The 19084-nt window shown below is 56.4% G+C and overlaps 1 protein-coding gene across 2 annotated transcripts in view; it reads right to left on the reverse strand.

Moving 5' to 3' along the window:
• ARHGEF9 (Cdc42 guanine nucleotide exchange factor 9) overlaps positions 1–8591 on the reverse strand; it is a 214434-nt gene extending 205843 nt beyond the window's left edge. For both annotated transcript variants that reach the window (XM_068408403.1, XM_068408402.1), the window contains exon 1: positions 8307–8591. The gene's annotated coding sequence lies outside the window, so the exon portion shown is untranslated. The remainder of the gene's footprint in view (positions 1–8306) is intronic.
• Between the last annotated feature and the right edge of the window lie 10493 nt (positions 8592–19084).

A 19084-nucleotide genomic window follows, 5' to 3' on the forward strand; every position in this document is an offset into this window, starting at 1 on the left:
GGTCCCATGGGGTAGCCCAGCTGAGGAATTCACCTCCCTTCCTGCTTGCAAAACAACTCGCACGCTCCATGTTTGCTTGTTTACACCAGGCTTGCGCGGGCCCCTTTTCTCTCGCCTCCCCAAGGCGCTGCCTTTGCTGCCGGCAGCGGGAAGCGCTCTGCGTGACCCGGGCACGAAGCATCGCTCACGGCAGAGGCTGCGGCGAGGCTAACGAGGCGAGGGGAAGAGCACGAGACCAGTAACTTCGTTGTGGTGCACCGTAACTAGACAACAGAGCTGCTCTGCAGCCAAGTGCTGCTTACAGGAGCCCCAAACATGGGGCGGTTTGCAGCACCGCCGTTTTGCTCCCTCGTGGCGACCGCCCCGGAGACACTGCTCCAGGCACACATCCACCCCACACCCTGCTCTCCATGGGCGACAAGGTGACCCGCAGTGCCACAGGACCGCCTGCCGCCCCTGCTCCGAAGGACACCACCTCACCCTCGCGACTTTTCTCCTGTTTTCCCTTCCTCCCAGCAGCCTGCTCTCAGGAGTGGAGCCTGTTCGCTGCAGTTGAACTGTTCAGCGGCGGCGGAGCCCTCCCAGCTCCAGCGCTGTGTTTGCGATCGGGAAACATGAAACGATTTCCTCATCGTAAGCAATCGTGGCTGATCCCGCGCCGCCTGCCACAGGCCCGCGCTGGAACCCAGCAAACCTGCTGGTGGCTCTGCTTTAGGCTCAGCTCGTTCCCTCCAAAGGAATTAAAAACCAGGCAGAAGGCATTTTAAGATCCATCTTCATTCCCGTTAGAATATTTAAGGCTTGGCCTTAAAAACCTTCCTTTGCAGGAGTGGAAACCTACACACAGCAGCATTTCTGTCACAAGGGTGTTTCCTTGCTGTGAAGCTGACAGCTCCCCATGCAAATCGCTCCCCCAGCCTGTAGAGCTTTCCAGCTATTGAAATTCCATGCCATTTTCCTAATTCTGCCAGAATTAGGTGGGAAAAGGGAGGTACTTTACTTTCCGGAGAGCATGAGGTGTCCGTGCAGCCCTCTGGCTGGAGCAGGGCACCGCTGGGTCCCGTTCAGCACCAGGAAACAAAGCGGTGTGGCAACGTGAAACATCAGCTGAAGCCACCAGGTCTGAGCTGGGGAAGTGACAAGACTTGTGGCACTCGCCCAGCTCCAGTCCAGGCCCAAGCAAAGGTCCACGTTGTCTCAGCTTCCACTTCAATATAATTTAACACAAGCCTTGTCTTCAAGGCCAAGGTCTTTGCCATCCGTAACTGCCTCCTGGGGCAACTGAAGAGATAACTCACGGGTGATATCACCTAAAATGAACCTGATCCATTTGGTTGTGGAAAGACCCTACACAGACTACACTCAGATGTTCCTTTTATCATTTAACTAAATGCAACTTTGAAATTTAGCTAAACGACTGAGGAAAAGTCACCCTGGGAACTGCTGCTTAAAGCTCCCAGCTCGGAGCAGGAAAGCCCCTGGGAGAAACCAGCTCCCTGTAAAGGGCTCTTATCGCTCTGCTAAGACTGGAAGAGCAATAACAGGAAGAAATTGTTTTGGCAAGACTTACACCACATGAAGTAAACTCACCGGCTGCTGTTGTATAAAATCAGATAGTTGCTGTTGTATAAAATCAGGTGTGCTCCCACACACCCGCCCCGGCCGCGCTCAGCCTGCCGGCGTTGCCCACACCGCGGAGCCATGCACGGCACCATGTGAAATGCTTCGAGGCCACCACCTCGAGCCCTGCTGCTCTCCTGGCTTTCCCCGTTATCTACAAGCAGATGCTCCGGGCGTGATCGCAGAGGGTCACCGAGGGACACGGGGTGTGTTGCTCCCTTGCTCTTGCTGCTGCCAGTGTCTTCTTCAGCTCTGGCACGGTGTGGAAATCAGAGAGCAGAGCAGAAGTTTCAGATGTGCTCTGCACCCAGGAACACTGTCAAACTCCCTACAGCAGAAGGGAGGGATGGGAAGATGGTAACGGGCTCTGGGGCTGGTGCCTTTGCTCGCCGGGAAGTGCCCTTCCAGTGCAAACCCAACTCCTTGCGCTGCTCAGAAACCCGGTGGATGCTCTCCTCCTCCTCCTCGCTCTCCGCTGCGCTGCCCGAGCTCAGGCAGGACCCTGGTGCCATCCTCCAGCCACCCAGCCGACAGCATCCTCTACACCAGTGCGGGCAGAGGAGGCCCGGCACCGCCATGGTGCCGCGGTGAAGCCCAACACCAGTTGCTTGGCTAAAGCTGAGAGTCCGGAGGCTCCGCGACCACGCTGCTCCAGCGAGACGTGTGACTTCATACCACTTCAGCTGAACAATTCCAGCGTCGAGGGCAGGCGCTCACATCGGCAGCATTGTTTTTACACACAATAGGCATTTTTTATACCCGCGAGTGAAACGGGGCAGTTTTAAACTGATTAATGGTTCTCTCAAACAAGTCTCCAAGTGTACGGGAGGCCTCTGGCAGACAATGTTGACCCAGTTTCAGCGGGACAGCATCAGCTGCTGCCCTGCGCCAGCCCCGCGTGAGAGAGCAGCAAGAGAGGAGGGGCTACAACCGCTCCCAGTGTGGCTTGTTCTGATGAGGGATGCAGGACAGCTACTGCCAGGCTCCCCATCCCTCTGCCAGGCACGTGCTTTGCTCCGCTCCTCACCGCAGCGTCACAGAAGCCTTTTGGTTCGCTTTCTCAGGCCAGCACACAGCGGCATCAGCCACCCTGCTTCCACGAACCCAGCCGAGCCCTCGAACTGAAGCTGGTGTCTACTAAAGTGAAGATACCAGCAGTTTGCTGCAGCAGCGAAGGAGCCAGCGTGCATCTCGTGCTGCCTCCCCAGCAGGGCGATGACACCCTCACCAGCCGGTGCTGCATCCAAGGGGCTCACCTCACGGCATCCAGACCGAGACAAGCCTCCAGCAGCAAATTCACTCCCAGAGCAGGGCAGGCTGCTGGCAGCTCCGTGCAGCCCGTGCACGGAGGGGCTGCTGCCTCCAGGCTCTCCGGGGGCAGCAAAAGCTCAGCTCTTGGGGACGTGGAGTTTGGAAAAGCCCTGGGAACTTCCACGCTTAATTCTGCCCCGGCGTGCGGCGGTGGAGGAATGTCACACACGCAGCTTCACTCTTTACACCTGCCCCGGTTTGGTGTTTTCCCTCTTTTCAGATGTCAAAGTAGAACGAAAAACCCAGCGAGAGGGAGCAGAGAGCCTGGGCAGGCAGCCCGAGGGGTGAGCAACCATCCCCGCAGCGAGGGGCAGGGCAATTCGGACAGCAAAGCTTTCAAACCCTCTTGCTTCTGCCGGTGGGCAGAACATGACACGTAGCCCTGCACGAGAGGACCTGCGGCTCGCGCGGGCGAGGAGCGGTGTTTTGCAACTTGGATAGCACAGCCTGGGAAACACGGCTATCGCTGCCAACCATCTAAGCCACAAAGATTAGTGAAGGGAAAAAACCCAAAGTGAAAGCAAACACAGGCAGCGCAGCCTTCGCTCCAGCGCTCAGATAAGAAACTGAGGCACAGACAGGTTAACCGGCGTCCTCGGTCACGCCACGAGACTGCGGCGGATGAAAACAGAGCCTGCCACGTGCTGTACCTGCCTGGTTATGCCCGTGCGATCCAGGCCACGTGTTCTGGCATCTCAAAGGCAGGGTTTGACGGGTTTCTGTATCCCCCGCACACACTGGGCATCACGCAGCTGCTACGTGTCACCCGCAAGCAGGAGCCGGCTAAGCAGCAAGAAGCTGCAAACTGTGATGAGGTACCACGCTCTGACTCTAGTTTCACCTCAAGTTTTCCTTAACCCTGAGGATTCCCATGAAAAACCCGAGTGGCGAGTTTGAGCAGAGCCGCAGGGATCTGGGCTGAGCGTGAACTCTGCGTAAAACCAGCTCCGAGCTTTGCCGCTCCGCCGGCAGCCCTGGGCACCCTGCAACATCCTTTTAACGCAGCGAGACGCTTTAGGATGTGAGCAAGACCGAATCCTGCTCTTGCCCCAAACAATAGGCTCTGCAATAATGGTGTAACCAGAATTTCCTGTGCGGCAGCGCGCGCCAGCTCCCGGGAGAAAACACCACGGGAAAGCGCTGCCACGAGAAAAGCCGCCGTGCAGTGCATCGGGGCAACTCCTCGAGGCTCCCGGGGACACTTTTTGCGACAAGCAAAGCACCCCGACCAAGTCCAGGCCAGGAAGCAGGCAAAACCACACCAGCGCCTCGAAACAGAAGCCATCCAGCTTGGGAAGGGCTGTGGATAATCCATTATCGCACCGAGCCTTTTGCAGCATCTGGACGCAGCTTTCTCTCACGGGTATTTCCCTACCCTGCAGCCCTCGTGAAAACATCACGTCGGAGCGGGCTGTGACTTGGAAGGCTTCAATCTCAGCTCGGCTGGGGTGAACCTCAACAACATCGGTGCTCTCGTGGCGCAGGAAGCTCGGGAGCGGGGCTGGCCCGGTGCATCTCTCACGGTAAGGCAACTGGTCCACAGACAGCACCAGTCCCGGCAAGAAAAGAGCAACTGTTGGCACCGCATCAGACACCGAGGGGCAGCAATTGCGTTCAGAATGCTCCAGTGTTGACCTGATGGAGCTTCTACTGAGAATGAGGGACCAAAATGGACTGAAGTCCCAAACACAAAGAAAAGCAAATGAACAACTCCCACAGCAAAACAGGAACTGGGTATTGCACAGCTCTGCCAGGCTCGAGGATTTGAGGAGAGACGGGGAGAATTATTAGTGAAACAGGAAAGGACTAAACCAGCGTGCCCAACACAGGCACCACCAGCGCCCTGCTCCAAGCTCAAGAGCTTTTTGCTTTTCCACCTGACAGCACGACGCAAGAGCTACGGGCTTGAAGCTGCAAACGTCACACACCTGGGCTCTGCTGCCATCCCCTCCCCAGGGCAGGGACTTCCGACTCTCCTCGGCTGCAGGAGATGCAACGTTCAGCATGCAACACAGGGTGCAGGACCACCCGCGCACACTCAACATCTCATCCTTACCATCTCTCTAGCTCTACCTATGACACGCCATCAGATGTTGGTGTCATTCCTTTTTTTTGGCCCTAAAGTTATTCACCTGCCTAAAAGTATTGTAGCAGGTTTGTGTGGCAAGGTTTGGGTAGCCGGTGGGCTACAGGGGTGGCTTCTGTGAGAAGGGGGAAGAGCGTGAGGAGGAAGAAGCGGCAGAGACGACGCGTGACGAACTGACCACAAGAAAACCAACCCCCAGAGCCCCAGCAAAGCTCCTTGGCGTTTCCACAGTGAAGCACTGGCTTTACTGGCCATTCACACAATGCCCCAAAATTCATTCACTCGCTGTAGGTGCACAGTCATTTTGCTGTACCATTTAGGCACCGGGGAACTCCTCACCAAGACGCTGTGGTTTCCAAACACGCACCACTGCCTGCTTAATTATCAAGCCAAGCTCACCCTGCCCATCTCCCCTGCTACTGAAATCCTTTATGCTGTTTGCAAAATGCCCCCTTCTGGCAAATTATAACTCAGGGGCTTGGGTCATACTGTGTAGATGAAAAAAAACCTCCAATAAATCTGTCATTTAACGGAAAATTAATGCTGCATCCTAATGTCAGCACCACACACAGAAATAACCTCTTTTCCGTAGCCAGCTATTGAGCGTTTGACGTAAGAAGGCCAAATACAACAAACCTCAAACTAAAAAAGCCCCACAAAAATCAAAGTTGGTGATGCTTATGCCCTGAAACACAGCTGGCAAGAGGCCACGGGGCAAGACATGTGCTCAGATCCCTGGCTCGTGGTGCTGGCAGGAACCTGGCCCGTGGTGGGAGCAGCCACGCGGCAGCAGTCAGTGCTCCTTTCGCATTTCATTTGCTGCTCCTATTTCTCTTCTTTTTTACCCATTTTATTTATGGGAGGCTTTTTTTTTTTTTTTTTAAGCAAGGCAGAGTAATTCTATTAAATCACCTAATATTTTTGCAAAAATTGGGGAAGTCTTTGAGATCACGAGACACAAACAGCCGGGTAAACACAGGCAGAAATAACTGCTCCAAGCGTAACCAGGTTGCAATAATTAGCTGGGTGGTTTTCAGCTCCCAGCCTCAGATCCTCCGGATTCCCAAGACTATTTCTGAGAGGTCTTAGTAAGATAAGACCAAAAGCAAAGCCATTCTCACACTTCACCTGGAAGTTTCACAGGAGCCTGCAAGCTGAAAAGAATAAAAAACCCCCAAACAGGATGGTTGGGAGCAATTAGCGCTCAGGAAAACGAGGCAGTGGGAGAAGGCAGGAGCCTCCGGTGCTTGGGGAACCAGGCTGGAAAGAATTAACATTTACAACAGGTATGAGACAAACCAAGAATGGAGCAAAGGGCCAGAAAACCAACCTATTGCACCCATGACTCTTAGTACCCAGGAGCAGGAACTGTGGTTTCCAGACTCATCTTCTCAAGGCAGACCCTTCCCCAGCGCTTCCAGCCTAACTCAGCAGGAGGCTCCCCGGACAGAGAGGATGCGTTTTCCCTTCCCTTGCTTGCCCACGTATGTGCGATGCACCTGCTTCTTCCTCCTCCCACGAGCAGCTTCCCCCTCGGACCACCGGCTCCCCTTGCCAAAGGGCTCACGTCCCCCCTGCACCAGCGATGGCCACCGCCCAGAGCTCTGGTTTGAGCGCCCCGCCAGCAGCCAGCCGAGCTCCTGGGCTCTGGGACGGGTTTTCTTTTGCAGGAGGAGAGCACGGCAGCAAGCTCGCTGTGACTTCTCCAAACAACAGAGCCCATCCAGAGGCCACGCAGCCGCCCGTCCTGCCCCGCATCCCCAGCGCCGCCGGTGACACAGGAGGACATGAGGTTTTGCTCCAAGCGGCTCCTGTCACATAACCTCCCTGGGAATATGGATGCCAGGCAGCAGAGCACACCCCTCTCCAGCCTCGACACGACCCCTCAGTCAGTTCTCCTTACAGGAACACATAGAAATCAAATTAATTAATCACAGAATCACAGAATCAACCAGGTTGGAAGAGACCTCTGGGATCATCGAGTCCAACCGTATCCCAGCTGTGCGTGAGGGTGCAAACAGCACTCACACCACAGCAGGGAAACGAGATGGCACAGCAGAAATTCGTCACTCCCAGTCCCTATCCAGTCACTTGTTCAATCAGGGACCGAACGCCGCTCGCGTGAGCCGTCCTGCCAGCGCCAGGCACCCTCGGCACACAAGCCGGGCAGCCCAGACGCCCCTGTGCGGGGTCTCCAGCAAAGCACCCACCTGGGCCGGGACAAGTTAACTTACAAATACACACAAATTCGGCACTTTCACTTCCCCCTAAAGCCAGTCAGTGAAGATACCATGGAGGGAGTGAGCAGCATTCCATAAATATTTGATTTGAACAGTTACAGTACATTTAGATCCAGCTCGCTGCATCACAGACTGAGGTTTTAATAACCTGTAACCAACACAACCGCTAAGCCCCGTGCGATACGGCTGCTGCACCGCAGCCTGGTTTAAAAATGGAGCTGGTGCTGGCTTTGCCACGAGCTGTCGTCACCCCGGGGGGAAAGTGTCGTGCCTTGTCTGATAATAAAACGTGAGGGAGAAGCAGGGAGGTTGTATTATCTATTAAACCTTGTGTTTTGAAATATCCCATCTAATAAATGTTAAGGTGTAAAACAAAACCGCAGAGGTGGAGATCTGAACACAGCATCCAACAGGAACCCTCCAGCCAGGCTCTGTAAACACATGACTAAGACTTTCTCGCTGAGGTTGCCCCATCAGCTTCCCTGGGACTCCTAAAACCGGTAAGGACTCAACCCTCCCAGCCAAAAAACATTCACTGAAGCCAACAGAAATACTCTCCTGGACTCAAACGTACTTTGAATCAGCCTGGGTGAGTAATGACCCAGTTCTCGGGTAGTTCACACGAGCGTAAACCAGGCATAAACCACTGAAATCTGACATAAAGCAGAAAATAAACCCATGCTGCGGTCAGGATCGGGCCCACGGCAGTAACTGCCCAGCTCTACTTCGAGCTGGTATTTCCTCGGTAGCTCAAACAAAACCAAAACCAACTTAAAAAGGGATTTCCATCCTATGTTATATGGTTGGTTTTTTTTTTCCAGAACTACCCTGAACTTTGCGGCTTTGTGCTCACACCGGGCGTAGGGGGCTCAGCCCTGCAGGCACCTGCGCAGGGGGGTGACACCTCCTCATCAGCACACAAGGACAACTGATGCGACCCCTCCCCGGGAGCCCCGGCTCCGGGGGCGCCCCCGCCCCAGCCCCGCGCAGGCACCGGGACCGGGGTCGCTGCAGCGGAGCCGCGGTCGCGGTCGGGGCCCCGCTCTTACCTCACCGCATGGCCTCGGCGCCGCACGCCAACACGATCCCGGGAAATACCTGCAACTCTCCGCGGGCGTCTTGAAGTTGAAATGTTTAAAAAAGAATAAAAAATTAAAAAATAAAATTTAAAAAGCGACTAATGGTGCGAGAAAAAAATAAAATCAAACACAAAAGCTGGGAGAGGGGGTGTCCGTGCCATGCGCGGCCCCGTCCGCCGGGCCGCCCCCGGGACCTGCCTCCCGCCGCCCTGCCCGGGGAGCGCTCCCCGCCTGCCCCGGGACCGGCCCGGGACCCCCGGCCCCAGCACCGGCCCCGGCAGAGCGCTCAGAGCGCGGCGGCGCGGCCCGCCCCGGGCCGGGCGAGGGCAGCCCCGGGGGCCGGCGGCCGCCCGCGGGCAGCGGGGCGCGGGGGGCGCCCGCCGAGGCCCGGCGCGGGCCGCGCCGCTCCGCCGCCGCCGCGCATCCCCCGCAGCCCCGTCCCGTCGGGGCCCGCCCGGCCCCGGCCGGTGCTCGCCGCGCCCGGGCGCTGCCCGAAAACAATAATAATAATAAAAATAAAATTTTAAAAAAACTATTATTCTTGAAGAAGGTCCCGGGCCTGGATGCGAGCGGGAGCCCGGAGGGAAACTTTGTGCAGCCGGTGCGGTGAGGAGCCGGCGTGTCCCCCGCCCGCCGGCAGCCTGCGCGGCACCGCCCGCCGCCCTGCGCTCCGCGGGCGCGGGGGAAGCGCGGGGGAGGCTCCGCGCCCGCCGGCAGCGCTGAGGGGTGGCGCGGGCTGCGCCGGGTGGCGATGGCCCGAGGGGAAGCTGTGGGGGGAAGATGCTTTTGGGGGGTCGCTGGCCCCGCTCACCGCCGCCCCCGGGGGTGTCTGTGTCCCCCCCCCGCCATAAGAACAATCGGAGGAAGCGCGGCCGCGGCTGCCCCCGCCGTGCTGGGCACACCGGGGTCACGGCCCGGCCCGCTCGCGGCCGCCCCCGGCACCCACCAGCCCTCACGCGTGGGGAAACCGAGGCACGGGAACGGGGCGCTGGGGACCCGCCGGCCTGCATAAGGACATTGATAAAACTACCTCCATTTTCTCCAGGCTCCTCATTCCTGAATGGGGTTGCCATCATGGGCTGGCCTCACTGTTGACTTCCTTCCAGCTTCTTTTGTCTCCCTCTCTGGGAGGAAGACCACTTCTTCGGAGAGAAGACCTTTTACACGGCCACAAGCCCACCTGGGCAAAGCCAGATCATTTGGGTTCAACCAGGTGCTGCAAACTACTCATTTGACAACCCACAGACACCTGGTGCAACAGCACAAAGCTTTACCAGCCCGTTCCCCAGCCCCGACACAACACAAGTAGAAGCTCAGCTTCTTATTTCCACCCTGGAAAAACACCCTTGGAGAAAATTAACTTCTGAGCAGCACTGCCCGAAAGCTTCTAAGGGCCCGAGCCACTCAATCCCACCAGCTCTCTGTAGAGCCCCTGCAAACCCAGCAGTGATTTCCATCAGCGCCTGGGCTGGAGGCATTCCTGCACGGATAAAGAGGAGATCACACAAATAAAAGAATTGCTTTTGTTTTAAGAAACAGCCTTTATAACGTTAAAAATATTGGAGGGAAGTGAAATCATTAAGCCTTGCTTAAATAGTGGATTTAATTGCTGCTTTTCCAATGCATGTAATTGGTGTTTTAAGTTATATTAGTGGTGTTTCCCATGGAGTGGCAGGTGTGTGCTGCAAAAGGAGGGTGTTATTAATAGGATAACCACAATTAAGTGTAATTGGGATCATCATATCAATCACTCCATGGTGCAGCACAAGCTCAGAGTTTTCCACCTGCTTTTCTGATTGTTTCGGTGATGAATCAAATTGCAGAACGCTTTCTCTGGCTTTGGGCACAGGCAGCAAAAAGCCCCTTAACTTTTTACGCCATCGACCCGTTCATGCAGAGTTAACCCGAAGGACAGAACTCCACCCAGTTGCTCCAGCGCTTCTCCAGACATTCAATGGAGCAATGCCCTTGTGCAAACCGTCCCCACAGGCCATTCATCGCTGCATTACCTCCGTCCCGCTTTCCTCAGTGTCCCCAGCACTGTCCCTGCTGCACCCCAAAACAGGCCAGGCCTGGGCAGCTCGTGGTTCTTCCACGCTGCGGTTCCCACTGGAGGATTTAAGCTCGCGCTTAAGCGCGCGGCGTAACCCGGAGCCATTGCAGCCAGCGGCATCTGGCTGCATCACCAAAATACCAAGCAGGTGGCACCCGCTTCCAGAGCGCCACCGCACCGGGCAAGGACCACGTTGCCTTTCTGCTCTGAGAAGGAGGAGATGGGTCATCCCTGATGTTTGACTCCCAGCGGCTTAATTAATTTGATGAGCCCCCGGTGGCTCAGCTGGGGCCACAGGCGATGAGGCAGCCTCCCCGTCACTGTCCCTTCCCTCCCTCCTCACCTCTCCCCCAGTAGACACAGAATCACAGAATCAAGGAGGTTGGAAGAGCCCTCTGGAATCATCAAGTCCAGCCATTGCCCTGACACCACCATGGCAACTAGACCAGGGCACTAAAAGTGCCATGGCCAGTCTTTTCTTAAACCCCTCCAGAGATGGGGACTCCACCACCTCCCTGGGCAGCCCCTTCCAATGGCTAATGACCCTTGCTGAGAAGAAATGCTTCCTAATGTCCAACCTGAACCTCCCCTGGTGAAGCTTGAGGCTGTGTCCTCTTGTCCTATCACTAGTTGCCTGGGAGAAGAGGCCGACTCCCACTGCGCTACAGCCTCCCTTCAGGTAGTTGCAGACTGCACTAAGGTCACCTCTGAGCCTCCTCTTCTCCAGGCTAAACACCCCCAGCTCCCTCAGCCGTTCCTCGTAGGTCAGACCCTCCAGACCCTTCACCAGCTTGGTCGCCCTCCTCTGGACTCGCTCCAACAAGAGACACCTCGCTTCAAATACCATCAAGGACATAACTGCCCCAGGGCCACCTAAACACAGCTCCTTCGATCCCTGAAGTGAGAAAAAAAAAAAAACAAAAGCCATAAGGGATTAACAGCTTCTTGGAAACCCAAACAAAGTTCTGTAGCGATGCGGGCATCAGAAATTGTGCTGCTATAATTCAGGGAGCCCAACTGCTTCCTGCTGGGATGCCTACGGGGAGCTCAGCCCTACAGCAATGCACAAGCAGCTCGGGAACCTCCGCTGCTGCCTTGTAAAGGAGACCTCAAGCATCTGCAGGGGGTCAGATTTACAGCTGGGCCTTGTGGAGTGGGTTGGGTTGGGGGTGGGTTGCAAAAGCCCCTGTTTGCAAAGCAATGGGTCACGTCAGCAGTCTCTTCCAGTAGGTGCCCAGTCACCGCGGTGTTACCCCATCCCATAACCTAAAGCCCTTTCCACTCTCCGTAGCCAGCCCGCTGTCGGTCTCATACCTCTTCACACATGATGTGTGCACTGAAATCAATGAAAACACGAGATCATAGAATCATAGATCCTCATTTTTTAATTCAGACACCTTGACCAGGTGTTACAGGCTCCTTCCTGCCTCCAGAAGAGTTAAGTGCTTCCATACTCCTAATTTATTCCTTATCATTTATCTTTGTAAAGATCCAGCAGCCTCTGGTTCCTTGTCTCCTTTCATTCTCTGTTACATCAGATGGCCCTGATGAGCTCGGGGGCATGGACAGGGACAGCTTCCACACAGCCACCACCAGCGTGATGCTGAGTTAAGGACGGTGGGCTGGAAGATGCAGCCTGGCACCCATCAGCAGCGTTTATTCCACCTTTTAAATAAAGCACAGCCCTGCGGTTTCGGCCACACCGGCGTGGGGTGCAGCGGCAGGAGGTGACCCCTCTGCGTGCCAGCCAGGCGGATGAATGCCCTCACACCGGAGCAGGCACCCCATCACCAGAGGGTTTGATTTTCTTTCAGGGTCCAGCTGCACATCCAAGGTAAGGCAGTCCACTGAGAGCAGGAGATCAGAGGCTTTTTTTTTTCCCCCGTTTAAAGTTTTAATGGCTGGAGGATGGGGCAGAGAAATGTTCTGCTCTTGGGCACATCACCAAACCACACTCGTTAACTCCTGATTCATGCTATAATGAGGGATCATTTGTGCTCCTTGTCCCCCTTTAACCAACCCAGGCAACGTGCTGGGTTCATTCACAGCTCGCTCCCATTCTTGCCCTGGTCCTTGCTTATTCCTCATCTGCAAGTGTAATTTTTTAGAGACGGGAAAGAGAGCCTGGGAGTACGTTCCTGGACCAGCTCAGAAGCCCTCAGAGCACTGCCCGCACCCCGAGAACCTGGGGGTGGCAAACCACAGCGGGAAGCAAATTAGGGATGGGAAACCTGGAGGAGAGGCATTTCAGCCCAGCGAGAGCTGGGCACGGGGCACGTCGCCGAGTGGCTCTGCTTCCGCGGGAACTCAGGTGGTTTTAGTAAATCTTTCCCTGCTGCAATCCCCGGCCGATTCTCCGTAACTCAGCAGAAAGTTTGCAACACTTAATTCTTGCCATCTCCACTCCGCTGGTCGGTGTGTCCTGCAACACCGCTGCTTCGCTGCTCCGCTCATAGAGGTTGGCGTGTGTGGTACTTGCTCGAGCACCCGCTGGACAGGTCTCCTTGCACCCCCATTTCTGCCCCGCCAGAGCACGGCATAGACTTCAGCTCTGCACGCTATGGCCCTGCCCTGCAGCAGGCTCAGCTCCACGCAGGGAACACGTTAAGGAGGATCTTGTCTTGACAAGAAACCAGCTGGCAGAGGAGCAAACAACAAACAACAGGAGTTAGCACATACGCCGGTTGCCGCTGCTCGGTGCCCCAAAGCCCCCCCACAGAGTTCTCTCGCCCTCTCGAAGGCAGACAGGCCCCTTTGACAGCAGCCCACAACGTGCACCTCGGTAGGGTTTGGGGTTTGCAGGCGAAGCTGCTTTTCCAGTCCCCAGCTACCACAGAGCTCTCGCACGGGACTGGCAAGGAACAACGCTGCCCCAAAATCGAGAAGCAAGGGTGCCCTCTCTCCCCTTCACCCCAAAGGAACAGCCCCCTGAACCCCTCTCCCTCTTTCTCAGCAGCTCAGACATGCCTTAACAGTCCTTTGCTCCCTCGCCATCCCCAAAATCCTTATTCTTCAACACTTTTCCCCAAACTGGGCTCTCCCAGAGCTGCCATCCAGCCCCTGAGCTGGGCGAGAGGGGCAGGGAGCAGCAGGCAGGCCCCCGAGCACCAAGTGGGAAAACAAGGAAACATTTCCACGTATTAACTTCATTTCCTTCGTTTCCTCCAGCCCCGCTGGCGGGTTATTAATAGCCCATCGCAGACGAGCGCCGGGGCCGGCCCGGGCTCCAGCCTCCCAGCGCCCGCCCCGACGGCCACCGCTCCCAGCACCCCTCCGTGCCCGGGAGGGGACGATGCCAGCAGGACCCACTCGCTAAACACACAGAAAACCCACGTCCCCGACAGCCGCCCTGCAAATGCCTCGCAGGAAAATAACATTGAGGAAAGATCTGGGAAACACCCGAGTTTTCGCTGCTTCCCCAACTTGGGATGCTGGAAACTGCATTTTTAACATGAAACCTGCTGCAGTCTCGTTATTTTCTGTTTGTGGAGGAGGAAACTCTGGTCTCCCGCCTTTGCAAAGCAAATGCCGTTGGGATCCGGTGCAGCAGAAAGAGCGGAGGGGAGGCAGCCAAAGGCCAGGCTGCTGCCCAAGGTGGGACCGTGCCCCGGCAGCACCCGCAAAAGCAAAAACCCCCGATAGCTCCATCACACACAGCACAGACACGAGCATTTGCAGGCTGCTTAAAGCACATTATTCTAACTCGAGAGGCGGCCTTTTGAGCGAGCAGTGGACAAGATAGAACAAAGCTGGCTGCCTGCAAGTCAGGCAGGGAGGTTTTGGGTCCTGTCTGACGGGTGCTTCGTCCCGGCATCACCTTTGGGATTTTTCTGCTTTGATGTGCTGGGGAGGGGAGGGGGGACCCTTCTGGGACCCGTCAGCCACACGGCCAGGACCAAAAGCCCTGTTTCCCCACCAGCTTCTGGCTGAACCACCTTGTTGTCTGTCCTTTGCTGCTCCCACACGATGGCCTGCGAGGAGATGTTTCTTCAGCATTGTACTCCCACTCAGCCTGCAGCCACATGCCTCTAGCGAGGGGGGAGGCATTTGGGAGACCACCATCCTCAGCCACGCTGGGGATGAGAGCCCAAACCAGTAGGGAGAGCCGGAGCGGGCGGGGGGGAGGTGGGCAGGAGCCTCTGGGTCTCTCCCCAGGGAGAGGAGCGATGCTCTCGCCCCAGCCCAGCCCCCCCATCACAGGGGTGCCGAACCATTACCCAGTTACAGCAGCTCTGCCTGAACCAGTCCGAACGTGCACGCTGGAGATGGGCACGATCTCCCAACGCAGGAGCAGCGCCAGGGAGATTTCTGCAGCGTGACTCACACTCGCCCAGCCCCAGAGCAGCGCGGGGACCTGGGCAAAGCCACCTGCAGCCCAGAGGGGCTGGAGCCCAGCGGAGCTGCCAGCCTGCCCTCGCCACCGGGATGGCTCCTGCTCGGCAGCGGTCACACTGGTGGGCTCAGGATGAGGGCACAGCCAAACTTCAGTGAAGCTGCAGACGAGGTGGAAAACAGAGGAGTGCTGGCAGAGAATCTTTTCATCTCTGGATGCTCCAGAAGTAACCCCAAGGACCCGTCTCCTTGGTAGGCTCTGCAGTATTGCTGCTTCAGCAGGGAAAAGGAAATGAGAACGGAGGGCCCCAGCACCCGGGCAGAATACTGTGGTTGATTTTAAGCCTGGAAGAAATCATTTTATTTATCCAGCCTTCCCTGAGTCCCCTGGGCCATGGAGTTTCACCTACTGATGGCTGCTGACCTGGAGATGCTGCTGGAAGGAAAACCCACATTGGAGAAAACACCTACTTTGAAGCAAAAGCCCCAGCGAGGTGTTTGCAGCCCTTGCAAGCAGCTCCCACTGGCACTGCGCTCCTGGCTGGGCTGGCACGGGCACGGAGATGACATTATGCATCATTAGCAGCACCATCGCCCTCCTGATCACCCGTCGGGAGAAGATTTCAGAAGAGAGGGGCTGGAGAAACCCAAGGTGTGGAGAGCCAGCCTTGCAACGAGAGAAAGACACATGGAGCAGCGTGGCTGTCCCGGCAAAGGCTGAGACGTACCTGGGCTGCAGGCAAGTACTTACGCAGGGAGAGCAGCCAGCGAAGGGTCCTGCAGGCAAAGGGCTCCAGGGCTGTCAGTCCTCATCCTGGGAAACCAGGACTTGCTGTCACAGTCGCAGGAGGGTCAGTAAAATGGGGGTACAGCTCCCGGGGCTGGCTTGGAGCGCTGCCCTCCTCCCCACTCAGCCGGAGACCCTCGTAGCCCAAAACCAGCTGGCTGTTGACTCTGAAAAGCTGCATATGTAACCAGGCAAGTCATACGCAACAGTGTCAGTCTCACTTCAAACAAGCATTAATTCTGGGGCCAAAAGCTGGTGATTTGTCAGGCTCTGTTAATTTACCTGGCTCACCACAGAAGCACTCAGCCAGCTCCATTTCCTACAGGCTCCAGCTCAGCTGCCACATCCGTTGCCTCGGATAAAATTGCTATTATTTACTTTTTTAAAAAAATTTAAACAATCCTTCCATACACCTGATTGCACCAGCAATCAGGTCGCTCTCCTTTCTGGGGGAGGTCAGGCAATGCCAGGACCAGCATCCCTGCGCATCCACATGGCACCGACAATGTCGGCTCAGCCCCGCGTGGGAAACGGCTCCGGCAAAAGCAGAAGCGGGTTCGGTGGTTTCAGCTGGAAAAAATTCCCTGCCGATTCCTCAGTGGAGAAAAAGCGATGGCTTTGCACAAGCCTCTCTGGGGTGGGCTGCCAAGTGTGCGACACTGTGGCCACGGTGCAGATGCTGAGGTCGCTTTATCCCAGGTTTAATTCCAGTCCCCAAAAAAATGCCTGTTCGTGGCCAGTTTTGCCTCAGTTAGGTGGTGCCTGGGTCACCGCCGCTCTCCTGCTTTGAGGAGTTAAGCGTCTCTCCTAGATCCAGATGCCAGCGTCTCTCCTAGATCCAGATGCCAGCGTCTCTCCTAGATCCAGATGCCAGCGTCTCTCCTAGATGCTAGAAAATTGTAGGACTGGTTTTGTTGTGTTTAATGGAGAACCAGAGGTGACCCTCTCCCTGGGCAAGCCTGAGCTAACAGATCTACCAGCTCCTCTCATCCTGGGAGTCCCATTGCACCCCCCTTTCCTCTTTGGCACAGGTCTCTCATGAGCCTCAAAACCCCCAAACAAGGAGCTGAGGGTGCTGAGCGGCAACCAAAAATATTCCCAGGGGGGGTCAATGTTATAGAAGGATTCAAGAGGAGGAAAAAAGGCCCTAAATAAGGGCTGGCAGTTGACATGTTGCAATAAACCACCAAGAACAGTGCCCAAACCCACCCTGCTCACTGATGCTTCGTTACTCACTGACCCAGCTTTGCTCCGAGCACTCAAACCTTAGCTGGTCGTGTCACACTAATGAACAATCTATAGGCACACGTCAGGGAGTTTTTTTTACACTGGTTCATAGGGTTTTTTGGAAGAAACAATAGCAGAAAACAGCACTCCTCCCTCCCCGGGCCTGGCTCAGTTCCAGATTTCACTTTTTCCCCCGCCTAGTTTCACGCCAAGAGGCACTTTATTACTGCAAACAAATGGTTTATCCAAAGAGGAATCGGAGCCCGTAGAAGATAACAGCACATCCTTGGCACGATGTTAATATGCGCATGGAATCTAACTTCCCCACGTTGCAAAAAAACCACGGGGAAAGACGTGGCAGAGCGCGGCGGGGAGGTGGGAGATCGCATCAAACAGGTGGGATCAAACAGATCAAAGCCAGCACGACTTCACGTGTTGCCATTCAACGGCAGCGACCCGGGAAGCCTCAGACTCGCTGGGAACGCGGGCAGGCGCCAACACGCGAGGTCCTGCCTTCTCTCACCGGGCCTTGGGTGAGGAAGCACCGTTTCTTCCCCCCACCGAGCCCTCCGCACCGACACGCGGGCAGGATTGGCCCCGGGAGGAAGGCAGGGCACAGCGCCCATGGGTGGAAAGGCATCGACCAAGGCTCCTACACGGAGGGGTGAGACAAAGCCCCACTGTGCTGCGTGGGGTATTGCCGAGGAAAAAATCAGGGTGGAGCTGAGCACGTGAAAAGTGAGTGAAGGAGAAGCCACCCAGGGAACGGAGATGAGCAGGCAAAGGGAGGCAGCAAATCCCCACCTCTTGCATCGCTGGAAGGGGATTAACCGAGGCACAAGCAGAAGGTATGGAGTGAGTGCAGAGGAGGGCGACCAAGCTGGTGAAGGGTCTGGAGGGTCTGACCTCCGAGGAACGGCTGAGGGAGCTGGGGATGTTTAGCCTGGAGAAGAGGAAGCTCAGAGGTGACCTTAGTGCAGTCTACAACTACCTGAAGGGAGGTTGTAGTGAAGTGGGAGTCGGTCTCTTCTCCCAGGCAACTAGGGATAGGACAAGAGGACACAGCATCAAGCTTCGCCAGGGGAGGTTCAGTTTGGACATTAGGAAGCATTTCTTGTCAGCAGGGGTCATTAGACATTGGAAGGGGCTGCCCAGGGAGGTGGGGGAGTCACCATCTCTGGAGGGGTTTAAGAAAAGCCTGGACATGGCACTTAGTGCCATGGTCTAGTTGCCATGGTGGTGTCAGGGCAATGGTTGGACTCGATGACCCCAGAGGGCTCTTCCAACCTGATTGATTCGGTGAATTGGCAGCGCCCTGAGCTGGAGCTGCCTGGGCTGGGGGTCAGCACGCAGCCCGGGTGGTCATGGAGGAGCCCAGCTCTCCACCACCATCACCCCGACAGCAGGAGGAACCTCTGCGGGGCTGGCTGAAGCAGCGCAGCCTCGCTGCCCCATCTGCACCCACCCTTTGGGGACGCTGAGCAATGCCCTGGAAACCTTCCTGCACGCTTCCGAAGCGCGGGGAGGAGAAGGGAGCCTTCCTCAGCCAGTCCTTGGCACGAGAACAAACACAGCCAGCCTCGCATGGCTGCATAAAGGATCGGTTTGTTTATATATTGGCGGTTCTCTGGCTTCCCACCCTTTTGGCATCCCTTCTCCAAACACAGCAGCTCTTCCCTGGCCCCAGAGCACCCTTTTGAGGTCTTTAGGGACATTTGAGGTCAGCAGCAATGACACCAACTGCACCAGCCAGGCCAGGAGCGATAACCCAGCTGGCAGGGCAGCAGCCAGCCCCACGGTACCTGAGCAAGGTGAGCAGGACACAGATGGTGGGCAAGGCCACCCCGGCACATTCATGGTGACAAGGCAGCTCCATGGTCAGGCTGGGAAGTCAACCCATGCATCAGGATCTGGATCATTGCGGGCCATGGCCAGGGATGGGACAGGACCAAGCCCTGCACCCCTGCAAGACAGCCCAGGGAGGCTGGGGGAGCCTGGGCTGAGCTTAAATGGGCTCCTGGGCCCGTGGGTGTGGGTCCCAGGTGAGGCTGCTCAGGGCTATTAGTGCCCTCAGGGCCCCAGCAGCCTGGCTCCAAAGCTGTCCCGGGGGCAAGCAGGAAGAGAGAGATGCCACGTCCAAAAAGGATGAGTTGCTGGAACAGGAGCTGGGGCTCAGGGAGAGCCCAGCCATCGCCAGGGCCCTCATGGCTCTCAGCAGCCCCTATGGGGATGACACAAGGAGGGGCACATGGAGGTTACAGGTCTTAAGTGAACATGACCTTCATTTTAGTGGCATCTCCGGCCCCAGAAAGCAAGGAGAGAAGTTCATGGCTGCCTCCAGCTCTGGGA

This window comes from Nyctibius grandis, chromosome 10, assembly GCF_013368605.1.
Source record: "Nyctibius grandis isolate bNycGra1 chromosome 10, bNycGra1.pri, whole genome shotgun sequence".
Taxonomy (NCBI): Eukaryota; Metazoa; Chordata; class Aves; order Nyctibiiformes; family Nyctibiidae; genus Nyctibius; species Nyctibius grandis.